This window comes from Zophobas morio, unplaced genomic scaffold (assembly GCF_036711695.1).
Source record: "Zophobas morio isolate AGI-343-1 ecotype UQ-CSIRO unplaced genomic scaffold, CSIRO_AGI_Zmor_V1 ptg000044l, whole genome shotgun sequence".
Lineage (NCBI taxonomy): Eukaryota > Metazoa > Arthropoda > Insecta > Coleoptera > Tenebrionidae > Zophobas > Zophobas morio.
The window spans coordinates 6,828,991-6,845,028 of record NW_026972149.1 but is presented as its reverse complement, the minus strand read 5'-3'; the positions used below and the strand labels follow the sequence as shown (position 1 = coordinate 6,845,028).

The 16,038-nt window shown below is 31.6% G+C and overlaps 1 protein-coding gene across 1 annotated transcript in view; it reads right to left on the bottom strand.

Moving 5' to 3' along the window:
* The window catches only part of LOC135141559 (uncharacterized), a 93,528-nt gene that overhangs the window by 58,372 nt on the left and 19,118 nt on the right, over nucleotides 1–16,038 (bottom strand). The window lies entirely within an intron of this gene.

Genomic DNA, 16,038 nt, shown 5'->3' with positions numbered 1-16,038 from the left:
GTTCTGGGTTTAATATATAATAATTTTACAAAAAACTACAATCAAAAACACAACTAAAACAGCGACAAGTCAGAAATTTTATAAAGTAACTGACGTCCAATTTCATATTTTTTAACATTCCATATCTTGTAGAATCGAGAAGTGGCGGTCCTCCATTTTCGTCGATTTTTGGATTTTTTTTTATCCCGGCGCCTCCACCATTTTTACTGGGAAAAAAAATCACAAAAAAATGCGTTCTGGCAAGTCAGGTTTATCGATTATCTTCAGGTCATTTAACCAACAAAAAGTGAATTATTATTCGTTTATTTAACAAGGTTTAATTTATGTTCTGGGTTTAATATATAATAATTTTACAAAAAGCTACAATCAAAAACACAACTAAAACAGCGACAAGTCAGAAATTTTATAGAGTAACTAACGTCCAATTTCATATTTTTTAACATTCCATAGCTTGTAGAATCGAGAAGTGGCGGTCCTCCATTTTCGTCGATTTTTTATTTTTTTTATCCCGGCGCCTCCACCATTTTTACTGGAAAAAACATCACAAAAAAATGCGTTCTGACAAGTCAGGTTTTATCGATTATCTTCAGGTCATTTAACCAACAAAAAGTGAATTATTATTCGTTTATTTAACGAGGTTTAATTTCTATTCTGGGTTTAATATATAATAATTTTACAAAAAGCTACAATCAAAAACACAACTAAAACAGCGACAAGTCAGAAATTTTATAAAGTAACTAACGTCCAATTTCATATTTTTTAACATTCCATAGTTTGTAGAATCGATAAGTGGCGGTCCTCCATTTTCGTCGATTTTTTTATTTTTTTTATCCCGGCGCGTCCACCATTTTTACTGGAGAAAAAAAAATCGCAAAAAAAATGCGATCTGACGAGTCAGGTTTATCGATTATCTTCAGGTCATTTAACCAACAAAATGTGAATTATTATTCGTTTATTTAACGAGGTTTAATTTATATTCTGGGTTTAATATATAATTATTTTACAAAAAGCTACAATCAAAAACACAACTAAAACAGCGACAAGTCAGAAATTTTATAAAGTAACTAACGTCCAATTTCATATTTTTAACATTCCATAGCTTGTAGAATCGAGAAGTTGCGGTCCTCCATTTTCGTCGATTTTTTATTTTTTTTATCCCGGCACCTCCACCATTTTTACTGGGGGAATAAATTAGGTTTTATCGATTATCTTCAGGTCATTTCACCAACAAAGAGTGAATTATTATTCGTTTATTAACGAGGTTTAATTTATATTCTGGGTTTAATATATAATAATTGTACAAAAAGCTACAATCAAAAGCACTTCGGTTAATAAACGTTTGTATCAATAAGCAAATAAATGCTATTTATATACCGTTGTACAGCTCATTACTGAAGCTAGATAATTCAATCTGGCGAATTTCCTGGTTTCAAAGCAATATTGTATTTAATAACGTCGTACGTCTAGATGGTATAAAATTTTATGTGAAAAAAGATTAAATAAAATAACGCTTGTTTAAGTCTTAATTGGTGTCTTTGTTTTATAAATTTCATGCTCGTGAACAAAGGATAACATACCACGTACCCTTCTAATTCAATAATTATTGTTGTCTGTTTTGGTTAGTTTTTACAGTATTTCATTAACGGAGTCACGTAGGGGAACTAAACAAGACCGCACAAGGTGGAGAAACGCTAAATTATCTTTCAGAAATGTAACAATTTGCAGACGCAGTTTCTGCAGAGATTCGGGTTAATAATAGCGCTCCCATTATTGATAAATATCGGACACAAAATGGGAAAGTTTTTCCTATTCGTAAACTTGTAGAAATAGCATCAATATATTGGAAATACATTATGTATAATAATCCGCATAAAGCTGATGAACTGTGTGTCTTCCAACAACGATTAAAACCGGTCTTCAAAAATGGCGCAGTCGGTAGGATCGGTGTCACTTTTAGTAAAATTTGTTTAAAAAGCGGTTTCAATATTAAATTGCTTAATAATAATTGACAAGAAACCCATAATGTGTGCTGGTGGAATTACAAAGTCGGATACTTTGACAAATTTTTTCCCAAATCAAACTTTCCGCCGGCTTTCACTAAAAAAATCAATACCAAACTAACAAAAATCAGTCTGGAAATTTCCCGACAAAAAGCTTGTTAGATAAAGTTTGAAAAGAGGAAATTTAAGAGTAAAATCAACCGGGGATTTTTCTATCAAGGATTTTATTTTCGCTGTCTCTTCAATGAAAGTAATGATTAATTTAACAGTCGGTGCTCAAAGTGCAGGGTTAGGTAGTTATTACGTATTAATAAGATGTTGCGTCGGTGTTCTGCCCCACATATTTCTTTCGTTCGTTTGAATAACTCTTTTAATTTATTTGAGGAGGGTGGCAAACGTTATAAACGAACCAATTTTGTACAAAAAAATATTTCCATTTATAGGATTAGGCAGAAAAGATCAAAAATGCAAATAAAAAGAGTGACGGTTTTGACAGGGAGCTATTTTTCGTGTATTCGGAGATCAAAGAAAAAAATTAATATAACGTGGAGCGTAATTGGTTTCCTTTTAAGAGTGTTTTTTCAATTTTAATTTATCGTTACAGCGTGTATCGGGAAATAAATCTTGACATAAAGGACACCTTTTGGACAAAATTAATTCAGACGGTCATTGTTCTTACTACATGGGGAGTGGAGACGTCGCTATAACTGTTACAATTTGTAATCTGTAATCTATGTATCCGGGAATTATGCACGTTGTCTATGTACGACAGTGCTTAATGTTGAAATCCAGATATATCCGTCGATTGTGACTGGTTTTAGTTGACCACATCTATGTACAATCGTGTTATATTATCCCATTATCTATCGTCGACGATGAATTTATTTGCACAAAAGATAATCCGCCAATTGTTCTAGTTGATGTTAATTTAAAAATCCTCGAGGCACTAGTAACAGAGAGGAAATGCATTAAGATGATAAATAAGGTATAACAACAAAGAATTATTAAATTAAATTTCCAGCTATGCCGTGGGAGCTCCGGCGTGGAGTTTATACTTCCCCGTTAGCATGATGGTAAGATTAAAGTAAATATTTGTAATGTTTACCATGGGGTGAAACTGTTTTCCTTAGCAAGGATATCAGCAATGTCTGGAACATTCTGAAACCGCCGATCCATACTTTGCATTAACACTTGTCAATATGAACCATTGCATTTGACAATCAAATTGGGAACTATTACGTAACAAAGTTAGCTCAACTTTGAACGGAAACAGTTAATCAATTGATAAATGCAAAGCGCATTAATGCCAAGCGGCGGTAAAATAAATAATTGCCTCGTTTTGTCAAGATGCCAAATATTAATCATCAATTTTAGTTTGGTTTTCTTCTGATTTAATACCGCGCCCAACGCATTATTGATACTGTTATTACTAACAGAATAAACACAATTCAGTTGCCAATTTTGTGGTACATAAAAGCGACCTTTTTTTATAAGAATCCGAGTAAATAATAATGATCAAGTCGTCATTAAACCGTCTGATAATCTTTGTGCGTGTGTTTTCCGTTTCCGTCTGTCTGTCTGTCAGACGATCTTCGAAACACACAAAGAATTGTTTATTCATCCTCTCTTAAAAGCTAAAGTCGTCCTAAAATAGAATATCGTGAGTTTATTTTTATTTAAGCATAAGCGAAGCGAGTGTTTAAAAAACAAGTGCATATCGAAATTAATATAATTATCCCCAGGGTGTTTTTATCTGAAAGAATTCTTAAATAATCCGTAACATGCGTAAGGTTAGGCTGTGTTTCAAAGGCGGGCTTAATTTGTGTAAATAACATCACAGGGGTTTTTCTTGAGTCCGGGTTCTATTTTAACGCGATAGCTGAACTGGAGTCTAAACTCATTAATTATTGTTACCGTAAAACCTGTATTAAAGGGCACCTTCCATGAATAGTTTATAGGCTATGATACTTCAAAACACCTAAAGCTTCATGACCCCAATAAAATTAAAATTGCAACATATGAACCTTCCTCTTCTACAAAAAATACGATAATTGGAACAACAGAATATAGTACGAATAAATTTTTCCTTTTCGCACGAAATATTGAAGTCTCGTTGTCTGCGACAGATTAAAGATTTAATTTCCACGTACCGCTGATTTCCACCTTCATGAAAGAAGTCTCTGCTTTTAAAGTTCTGAGACTTTTATTAACACGATACGAAGTCAACTAAAGTAAATAAATGTTATTCATTACCGCTGGAAATTTCATAAAACTACATTTACCCCAGGCGATGCGGTCACATCGCGAAATTCCCGGGGGAATCCGAAATGAAGAGCGGGTTAGGAATTTGATTGGTTTGTGTTCGACATGACGTAAATCTGAACGGGCATTTCATGAAATGACTGAGGAAGGCTCAAATGTAACGAAACTATCTCACTAGTAAAATTCGCTTTGAGTAGATTTTTTGGGCCGACGCCATTAATTTTTTGGCTGACAACACTCGATCATGTATCAAACAAAAATAAACGGTTTTCGTATGAAGAATTTGTAATTAATTTTCGGCAAAACGATATGATATTCATTCGATAACAATTTATTAATAAACTGGTAAACAGTGTTGGTTCAATTTGCGGTGAATTGAAAAAAACGGGGAGCATCCACTAAAATTTTATAAATTTGCCTAACGAGGTTGTTAAATTTTTAATCAAACAACAAGACGTTTAGAGTAATGATATATCTGAGATAATAAAACGAGGGGCTGTAAAAACCAAATTAGAAGATTTATTTTACATTGATTATAACATTCTTGCTCGTTACTGTACGCTAAGGTTTTTTTGTTGAACGAATATTTTTTCTAATTTTCAGATACGTTAATCTTAGGTCAAATAACGCGTATAAGCACAAATTTTACTACAAATGCTAACTGTAGACCACTGAGTTAGTTACAAATAATAATCTTTGGAAAGGTGCTAGACTTTTGACAGTTTGATTTCCTGAGCGTAAGCTGCTTTCAGGTTTTCTCGACGTTTTATGAACCCTAGAGTACGAAAAAGTAGGACTTGTGTTTCCGTCTGTCTGTGGTCTGTTTGTGTCTGTCTGTCCTCTGTGTCAATTTTTATTAAGACCGATCATCTCCGAAACTATTGTATCGATTGTAGTAAAATTTTATGAGTATGTTAAGAATATCGTGTATATTTTAAAATGTTAAATATTATTTCAATTTTATAAAATAATTTACTCCTACATTTGTAGTCTATGAATCCGTTTTTACCTTAGACATGTAGATTTTTGGAAAAAAATCAAAGTTGGATAACAAAATTCTACAATTTATCTTTAAAATTGCAAAACCAAATGCTCCTTTTAACACCCCCCAAAAGTGATAACGCCATATTACAATTTTGCCGAGGAAATGTTCCTAAATTTTATAAAATAACATACTTCTGTGTGTGTAATTTATAAACATCCTAGACATGCAGATTTTTTAAAGATTTTTCAAATTTTTGAGCTTGTTTTAAGATTTTCAAGGTTCTCTTATTTGAATTCTATAAGATTTCCAAGATTTCTCAAGGCTTTTAAAGATTATACGTTTTTTTTCAAGATTTTTTATTCTTGAAGATTTTTCAAGAGTCTCAAGATACTTCAATTTTGAAGATTATTTCAAGAATTGTCATGTTTTCCAAGGTTTTTGAAGACCTTTTAAGGTTTAAGAATTTGTAAGATATTTTAAGATTTTTAAAAAGGTTTTTCCGTATTTTTAAATTTCCAAGATCCTTCTTGGTTCCAAGATGTTTCCTTTTTAAGACCATATTTGATATTTTCAAGGTTTTTCAAAATTTTCCAATAATTTTCAAGAGATTTTAAAAATGTTTCTCAATTAGTTTCGAGATTTTCTGGTAGATGTTTTCAAGTTTTTCAAGATCCTGTCTAATATTTAAATTTTCCAAGATTTTTGGTTTTTTCAAAATATTCAAGATTCTTCGACATTGTCAAGATTTTTTAATTTATCAGGATTTCCAAGGTACTTTTTATGATGTTTCTTTTTTTTAGTACTTCCAGTTTTTAAATTTTTTAAATTGTTTCAAGATTTTTTTGAGATTTTCAAGATATTTGTAAGTTTTTCAAGAAACCTTTCAACATTTTGAACATTTTCCTAAAAATTTTATTAATTTTTTCAAGATTTTCAAGATTCTTTTTAAGATGGTTTCTTTTTTTAAGACCTTTTCTCTATTTTTTTCAAGATTTTGTGGTTGCCAAGATTCATGGCGTTCTCAAAATTGTTCAAGATTTACAAAATCATTATTTGACATTCTCAAGATTTTTCAAGATTCTCCAATAATTTTCAAAATGTTTCATAATTGTTTTTGAGATTTTCAAGTTTTCTTTAAGATGTCTTCAAGTTTTTCATAACATTTTTAAGATTTGCATAAAAATTTACGTTAATTTTTCCAAGATTTTTGCTTTTTTCAAGATTTTCAAGATAGTCTTTAACATTTTCAAGATTTTTTAATCTATCAGAATTTTCAAGATACTTTTTAAGATGTTTCCTTTTTTTAGTGCTTTCTTTTTTCCAGATTATTCAAGTTGTCAAGATCCGTTACGTTTTCAAAATTTTTCAAGATTTATAACAACATATCTGTCATTTTAAGTTTTTTAAAAGATTTTCAAAATGGTTCAAGATTTTCTCGAGAATTTCAAGTTTTTGGTAAGATGTCTTCAAGTTTTTTAAGATCAATATCAATATCAATATGTCAATATCAATGCTTTATTTGTGTTAAAAACTACAAATACAATTTTTCACAAATCAAATTCACAAGTCAAAAACATTTTTTTTTTAACTCTTCTCAACATTTTCAAGATTTTCCTAAAGGTTTCTTTAATTTTTTCAAGATTTTCAAGATTCTTTTAAAGATGTTTTCTTTTTTAAAACATTTGTTTCTATTTTTTCAAGACTTTTTGTAGTTGCCAAGGTTTTTCGCGTTCTCAAAATTGTTCAAGATTTACAAAATCATATTTGACATTTTTAAGATTTTTCAAGAGTTTCCAATAATTTCCAAGAGATTTTCAAAATGTTTCATAATTGTTTCGAGATTTTCAAATTTTCGGTTAGATGTCTTTAAGTTTATCATAACATTTTTAAGAATTTCTTAAAGATTTATTTTAATTTTTGTAAGATTTTTGCTTTTTTCAAGATTTTCAAGATCGTTTTTGACATTTTCAAAGTTTTTTAATTTATCAGGATTGTCAAGATACTTTTTAAAATGTTTCCTTTTTAGTGCTTTCTTTTTTAAGATTATTCAAGTTGTCAAGATGCGCTACGTTTTTAAAATTTTTCAAGATTTACGACAACATATTTGACATTTCAAGATTTTTTAAAAATATTTTAAGTTTTTTTCGAGATTTTCAAGTTTTTTGTAAGATGTTTTCAAGTTTTTTGTAAGATGTTTTCAAGTTTTTCAAGAAACTTCTCAACATTTTCAAGACTTTCCTAAAATTGTTCAAAAGATGTTTCCTTTTTTAAGACCTTTTTTTCTATTTTTTCAAGGTTTTTCTAGTTGCCAAGATTCTTCGCGTTCTCAAAATTGTTCAAGATTTACAAAATCATATTTGACATTTTTAAGATTTTCATAAAGATTTACATATTTTAATTTTTCCAAGATTTTTGCTTTTTTCAAGATTTTCAAGATAATCTTTAACATTTTCAAGATTATGTAAAGATTTTCAAAATGTTTCAAGATTTTCAAGTTTTTTGTAAGATGCCTTCAAGTTCTTCAAGAAACTTCTCAATATTTTCAAGATTTTTCTAAAAACGTTTTTAATTTTTTCAACATTTTCAAGATTTGTTTTAAGATGTTTCCTTTTAAGACCTTGTTTTTCTCTTTTTTTTCAAGTTTTTAGCGATCCTACTTACCATTTTCCAAATTTTTAAGATTTTCACAAATATTTACATATTTTAATTTTTCCAAGATTTTTGCTTTTTTCAAGATTTTCAAAATCATATTTGATATTTTGAAGATTTTTTAATTTATCGGGATTTCAGATTATTTTTAAGATGTTTCCTTTTTTTAATACTTCCTTTCTTGTAGTCAAGATCAGTTACGTTTACAAAATTTTTCAAGGTTTACAAGAACATATTTGACATTTCAAGTTTTTCAAAAAGATTTTCAAAATGTTAGAAAATTTTTTCGAAATTTTCAAGTCTTTCGTAAGATGTCTTCAAGTTTTTCAAGAAACTCCTCAAGAGATTTTCAAAACGTTTCACAATTGTTTTCGAGATTTTCAAGTTTTCTGTTGGATGTCTTTAAGCTTTTCATAACATTTTTAAGATTTTCGTCAAGATTTATTTTAATTTTTCCAAAATTTTTGCTCTTTTCAAGATTTACGAAAACATATTTGACATTTCAAGATTTTTTTCGAGGTTTTCAAGTTGTTTGTAAGGTGTCTTCAAGTTTTTCAAGAAACTTTACATTTTCAAGATTTTCCTAGAAATTTTTTTAATTTTTACCATGATTTTCGAGATTCTTTTTAAGATGTTTTCTTTTTTAAGACCTTGTTTTTTACTATTTTTTCAAGATTTTCTAGCTGCTAAGATTCTTTGCGTTCTCAAATTTGTTCAAGATTTACAAAATCATATTTGACATTTTCAAGTTTTCAAGATTTTCTAATAATTTTCACGAGATTTTCAAAACGTTTCACAATTGTTTTCGCGACTTTCAAGTTTTCTGTTGGATGTCTTCAAGCTTTTCATAACATTTTTAAGATTTTCATCAAGATTTATTTTAATCTTTCCAAAATTTTTGCTCTTTTCAAGATTTACGAAAACATATGTGACATTTCAAGATTTTTTTCCAGGTTTTCAAGTTTTTTGTAAGATGTCTTCAAATTTTTCAAGAAACTTTACATTTTCAAGATTCTTTTTAAGATGTTTCCTTTTCTAAGACCTTGTTTTTTTTTATTTATTTTTTTAAGATTTTTCTAGTTGGCAAGATTCTTCGCGTTCTCCAAATTGTTCAAGATTTACAAAATCATATTTGACGTTTTCGAGATTTTTCAAGATTTTTCAACAGATTTTCAAAATGTTCCAAGATTTGTTCGAGATTTCCAAGTTTTTAATTAGATGTCTTCAAGTTTTTCAAGATTCTTCTTGATGTTTTCAAAATTTTAAAGATTTTCATCACAATTTTTCTTTTTTTTAATTTTCTTCAAGAATTTTCGAGATTTTTCAGGTTTTTGGTAAGATGCCAAGTTTTTCAAGACCCTTCGTAATATTTCCAAGATTTCCATAGAGATTTTTCTTTTTTATTTTCTTCGAGAGTTTCAAGATTTTCAAAATCATCTTGACATTTTCAAAATTTTTAAGTCTTCATTTTAAAATTTTTCCTTTTATAAGATTCTTCAAGATCCTTGACATTTTGAAAATGATTTAATTTTTTTTTTTTTTTTGGAAGATTTTCACGTTTTGCAATTTTTTTTCCGAAGCCTAAGCTAAGGAATAGGGTCTATTGGACAAATGGCTATTTTTATGTTTTCTTGACGTTTCACGACCCCTAGAGTACGAAAAAAGCGGTCTCCCGTTTCCGTCCGTCTGTTTGTTGTGTGTCGATTTTATTTCACAGATAAACTCCGAAACTACTGGACCGATTGTTGTCAAATTTTGTATGTATATTGTACGTGATCTCAAAATTTTGCAGAATAAACTCTTTCTGAAATAAACAAAATATTATGACTCTATACTTGTGGTTTATCAATGCACTCACAGTTTTTAGAATTAATTATACAGACTGACTCAAAAAAATGAATGAATTGACAGTACTGTTATTCAAAAATCAAATTTGTTGCACTGTGCTTCAGGGGCGAAGGAAGTTCTGTCGAAATACCTTAGACCAATTTTTATGTGTTGAATAAAGTACCAACTAGAACTTTAGCACATTGCCTGGATGCCGGTTGTTATCACTAAAAATAATAATTGTACTTCATTAAAACCTCAAACTGTATATAATTTGACGAATAAAAAAATAAAACAATACGACTGTCAATCCCGTGAAATATTTCCGCATTTTAAAAGCTCCGATCTAAAATTAAACAAATACCCAATGACTGACGTTGACTGATAGACATTTCAAACACAAACAGCGTGACGCAGAAGAAATGTTTATTTAACGAGATGTGCTTACAAGGAAAGCACGTTGATTAACACTGGTTCACGTCCGATCACCAAAGTCGAACAACATCGAATAGTCGTAAAACAAATAATTTGTCCGTTCTTTTAATCATCACGTTACTCCAACGCGTTGTGTTCCAAACACATCAAAGCGAGCAAAAACGGGCGCAAATTCGAACTTCCTAAGCCCTCAGAGAACTTTTTATGAATATAATTTTAGAAACATTTGAACCTGAAACAGCCACCCACGGCAAACGTTTTTCGAATGTTTGTTTTAAATCTTGACCTTTGAAACAGAAACTGAAGTGAGCTACTTACGTTTATTTTTCTTTCAACGTTTTTTTTAGCTATCTTCGTAAATAAATTAGCATTGAATGAAAATTTAAAGCTTCTTCGACTGCGCCAAAATCGCTGCACTGGTTAGGAGTTGAGCTGTTTTCGATCTATAAACCTGCGAGGCACATTTGGACTTTTTTATAAGACGGAAAAGCAAATCAACGTTATGAAAATTACCGGTGCTGACGTCATCGACTTCGTGGTAGGGTGATATCGCGACATTGTACTTGTTGTGTTTTTTTGTGTGTAGTGGTGAAACAAATAACGTTCTAATTTTGTTTTTCCGGTTGCTGGAATCTGCATTAAGAATTTAAGAAGGGTGCAGTATTGAGTGTCTCGGATGCGAGAAAACTACGACGTCGTCGCGCCGTCTGATAATTTCAATTCGTGAATTCTATAGGACGAGATATTTGCTTCCTGTTGAAAGTGGGGGACATCATGATACAAATTGCAACGCGATCAATGTGTTGATGTTAGTGTTGGTATTCCGCCTCCGTTTATTCTATCTTGCTACAATTTCTGCTCGGTACTGATTTGCACTGGCGCGCTTTGTGAACACGTCGTAAATGCATCATTGTGGAGGGAAAGATATTGAAACTGCAGAGACGGATCACGTGACGACGCCGACGGCGTCGACGAAATCTGGGAAATTATGCCACCTCCGTTCCGCAGCAATAGAATATCGACAATGAAAAAACAGGAAGAGGGAAATTTTAACAATTGCGATAACGTGTTTGCATACGCGGCGGGAGAAAATAAAATTGTGTTATGTGTTGTATAAAAGCAGCGAAATTGTTTACGTTGCGCTAATTTACGGCTGCACTAAATTGATAAGTGCTCGTCTCAGAGATAGTATGTAATTAGAAACAAAACCGGAGAAAAATGAGGTCGAGAAAACTCCTGGAACGGTTTTTCTCTTTATCGACTGGCCTGCGATCTTTTGAATTAGTTTGCCTTAGTTAATTATCGAGCTAATTAAAATTAATAAAGTCAGAAAATTGAACCTGCCCTCTATGTGGCTGTCTTTAATAATTTTATGTAATAAATTTTCCTTCAACGATTTTTTTTTAATTGAAGCTGTAATAGCTCCCTCCCGACTGACAGCCACAACAGACCTTTACCCTAAGCAAATTATTTCCTGTGTTAACACAATTTTCAAACGTAAATTTAAAACCAGCAAAATTAATCCAAAGTTTGTCCCACCACAAATTAGGTGACGTCATCTCAACACTTGCTAAGCAAATCTCGCCTGGAATGTGTAGAAAATACCGATTTTGGTTGTTCCTGGTGTAATTATATCACTTTTTAAATTGCTTAATGCGCCGAATGTGGCTAATGAAATTAGTAATGATTAATCAATAGCGATTGCTGCGGGAAACGTTAACACGAAAACCAAAAGATTAGACATGTAGGATGAGCGATTACAGTGTGAAGCGTGAAATTTATCAAGTTACAATAATTATTCGCCATTTTCTTCGCTACTGAAATATTCATTTACGTCAGACATCTCCTCGTTAATTAACATTAAGCAAATTGCAAATCAAGCGTTAATCCTTAATGGTAAGTTGTTGACATAGTGTTACCGTTTATTGCTTAGGAACTAATTACAAAATTAACGGTTAATTAAAAAGATGTTTCCGAAATTACTAAATGGAATTAAAATTCTAATATCAACCGGGATGCTACGTCGTTTATTTTCTCACTGTCCATTTAATCAAGCTTCATGCTCTTGAACCTTAATGTACTTTGTTAAAAAAACAATTCTATTATCTATTACACCGGATTTCAGATGTTCTTTTCGCTTTATGCGTTTAATTATTGCGAGTTCATTGAGTTGTTTAATTTTTTCACACTGTTCAGTTAGCTTTTGGTGTTCTCACAGTGATTAAATCAATACATTGTCTCCTTATTCGTTATAGCCACGTTACTAACACTAGTAAAAGTAGGTCTGTCGTCTGTCTGTCAATCTGTCTGTCTGTCTGTCTGTCTGTGTGTGTCGATTTGTATTAGACAGATAATTTCCATCAGCAAATGTTATATAAATTTTATAAAATAAGATACTACTGCACTTGTGACTTATGAATCCGTGTTGAATTTTTACCCTAGACAGTCAGATTTTTGAAAAAAATCAAAATTGTATAACGACATTTCACGATTTAACTTTGAAACTGCAAAACCGATTGTGTGAAATCTCGATTTTTCCAGACGCGTTTCTACCCGTGGTACATTAAAGCGCCGGTGCCCGAATCCAAATTGTATATACTTTTTTCAACCTTTCACCCATCCCCCCCCTGCTCACGGGACTTCCAAATTGTTTCAAATCACGTCAAAAACAAGAAAAGTGATTAAGATTCTCTTGAACTACTTCAAAAATAAAACACAAGGGGTTCCCCAAATTATTTCAAACTGATTTAGAAACAAAACTAAAAGGGTACCCGAGATTCTTTCAAACTAGTTCAAAAACAAGACAAAAGGGGTCGCTGATATTCTTTCAAATTACTTCAAAAACAAGACACAGGAACTCCAAGATTCAAACTACTTAAAAAATAAGACAAATAGGTCCCTGAGATTCTTTAAAAATACTTCAAAAACAAAACACAAAGGGAGCCCAAGATTCTTTCAAATTACTTCAAAAAGAAGACAAGGGATCCCAAGATTCTTTCAAACTACTTCAAAAACAAAACACAAGGGGACCCTGAGATTCTTTCAAATTACTTAAAAAATGAAACACAAAGGGACCCCGAGATTCTTTCAAACTATTTCATTAACAAACAAAAGTTGTCCCTGAGATTCTTTAAAAATTACTTCAAAAACAAAACACAAGGGGACCCCGAAATTCTTTCAAACTACTTCAAAAACAAAACAAAGGCGTCCCCGAGATTCTTTAAAACTAATTCAAAAATAAAACACAAGAGGACCCCGAGATTCTTTCAAATTACTTCAAAAAGAAGACAAGGGATCCCAATTTTCTTTCAAACTACTTCAAGTATAAAACACAAGGAGATCCCGATATTTTTTCAAACTATTTCATTAACAAAAAAAGTGATCCCTGAGATTCTTTAAAACTACTTCAATTATAAACAAAAGGGTTCCCCCAGATTTTTTAAAACTGCTTAAAAATAAAACACAAGAGGACCCCTAGATTCTTTCAAATTACTTCAAGAACAATATAAAAGGGGTCGTCGAGATTCTTTCAAACTAATTCAATAACAAACAAACGGGGTCCCCGAGATTCTTTAAAGTTACTTCAAAAATAAATAAGAAGTGGTCCCCAAGATTTTTCAATCTACTTCAATAACTAACAAATGGGGTCCCCGGTTTCTCTAAAACTACTTATTAAAACACTAGGCGACCCCGAGATTCTTTCAAATTACTTCAAAAACAAGACAAGGGATCCCCAAGATTCCTTCAAACTACTTCAAAACTAAACAAAAGAGGTCCCCAAGTCTTTCAAGGAACTTCAAAAACCAGATACGAGGGGTCCCCGAGATTCTTTCAAACTATTAAAAAAAAAAAGGGATTCCCGAGATTCTTTCAAATTACTTCAAAAAAAAGACAAGGGATCCCAATATTCTTTCAAACTACTTCAAATATAAAACACAAGGAGACCCCGAGGTTCTTTCAAACTACTTAAAAAAACAAAGGAGTCCCCAAGATTCTTTAAAACTACTCCAAAAACAATACACAAGGGAACCCCGAAATTCTTTCAAACTATATCAAAAACAAAACAAAGGGGTCCCGAGATTCTTTAAATTTACTTCAAAAATAAAACAAAAGGGGTCCTCGAAATTCTTCCAGATTACTTCAAAAAGATGGAAAGAATCCCAAGATTCTTTAAAACTACTTCAATTATAAACAAAAGGGTCCCCCAGATTTTTTAAAACTGCTTAAAAATAAAACACAAGAGGACCTCTAGATTCTTTCAAATTACTTCAAGAACAATACAAAAGGGGTCGTCGAGATTCTTTCAAACTACTTTAATAACAAACAAACGGGGTCCCCGAGATTCTTTAAAGCTACTTCAAAAATAAATAAGAAGGGCTCCCCAAGATTTTTCAATCTACATCAATAACTAACAAATGGGGTCCCCGGTTTCTCTAAAACTACTTCAAAATTAAAACACTAGGCGACCCCGAGATTCTTTCAAATTACTTCAAAAACAAGACAAGGGATCCCCAAGATTCCTTCAAACTACTTCAAAACTAAACAAAAGAGGTCCCCAAGTCTTTCAAGGAACTTCAAAAACCAGACAAGAGGGGTCCCCGAGATTCTTTCAAACTACTTCAAAAATTAAATAAAAGGGGTCCCCGAAATTCTTCCAAATTACTTCAAAAAGATGAAAAGAATCCCAAGATTCTTTCAAACTATTAAAAAAACAAAGGATTCCCCGAGATTCTTTTAAACTACTCCAAACACAATACACAAGGGGACCCCGAAATTCTTTCAAACTATTTCAAAAACAAAACAAAGGGGTCCCGAGATTCTTTAAATTTACTTCAAAAACAAAACACAAAGCCACTGCGAAATTTTTTCAAATTACTTCAAAAATAAAACACGAGGAGACCCCGAGATTCTTTCAAACTATTTCATTAACAACAAAGTGATCCCTGAGATTCTTTAAAACTACTTCAATTATAAACAAAAGGGTTCTCCCGATTTTTTAAAACTGCTTAAAAATAAAACACAAGGAGACCCCGAGATTCTTTCAAATTACTTCAAAAACAATACAAAAGTGGTCGTCTAGATTCTTTCAAACTACTTCAATAACGAACAAACGGGGTCCCCGAGATTCTTTAAAGCTACTTCAAAAATAAATAAGAAGGGGTTCCCAAGATTTTTCAGTCTACTTCAATAACTAACAAATGGGGTCTCCGGTTTCTCTAAAACTACTTCAAAATTAAAACACTAGGCGACCCCGAGATTCTTTCAAATTACTTCAAAAACAAGACAAGGGATCCCCAAGATTCCTTCAAACTACTTCAAAACTCAACGAAAGAGGTCCCCAAGAGTCTTTCAAGGAACTTCAAAAACCAGACATGAGGGGTTCCCGAGATTCTTTTAAACTACTTCAAAAATAAAATAAAAGGGGTCCCCGAAATTCTTCCAGATTACTTCAAAAAGATGGAAAGAATCCCAAGATTCTTTAAAACTACTTCACTAACAAACAAAAGGGGTATCTAATATTTTTCAAACTACTTCAATAACAAACAAAAGCAGGCCTCGAGATCCTCTAAAACTAGTTCAAAAATAAAACAAAAGGGGACCTCAAGATTCTTTCAAATTACTTCAGAAATAAGACAAGGGATACCCAAGATTCTTTCGCTCTTTCAACTACTTCAAAAACAAAACAAAAGGGGCCGTCAAGATTTTTCAAACTACTCCAATAATAAAGAAAAGTGGTCCCTGGGATCCTTCAAATCTACTTCAATAACAAACAAAAGGGATCCCCGAGATTCTTTTAAACTACTTCAAAAACAAACAAAAGGGGGTCCCCGAAATTCTTCAACACTATTTCAAAAATAAAACAAAAGTGGTCCCCGAGAT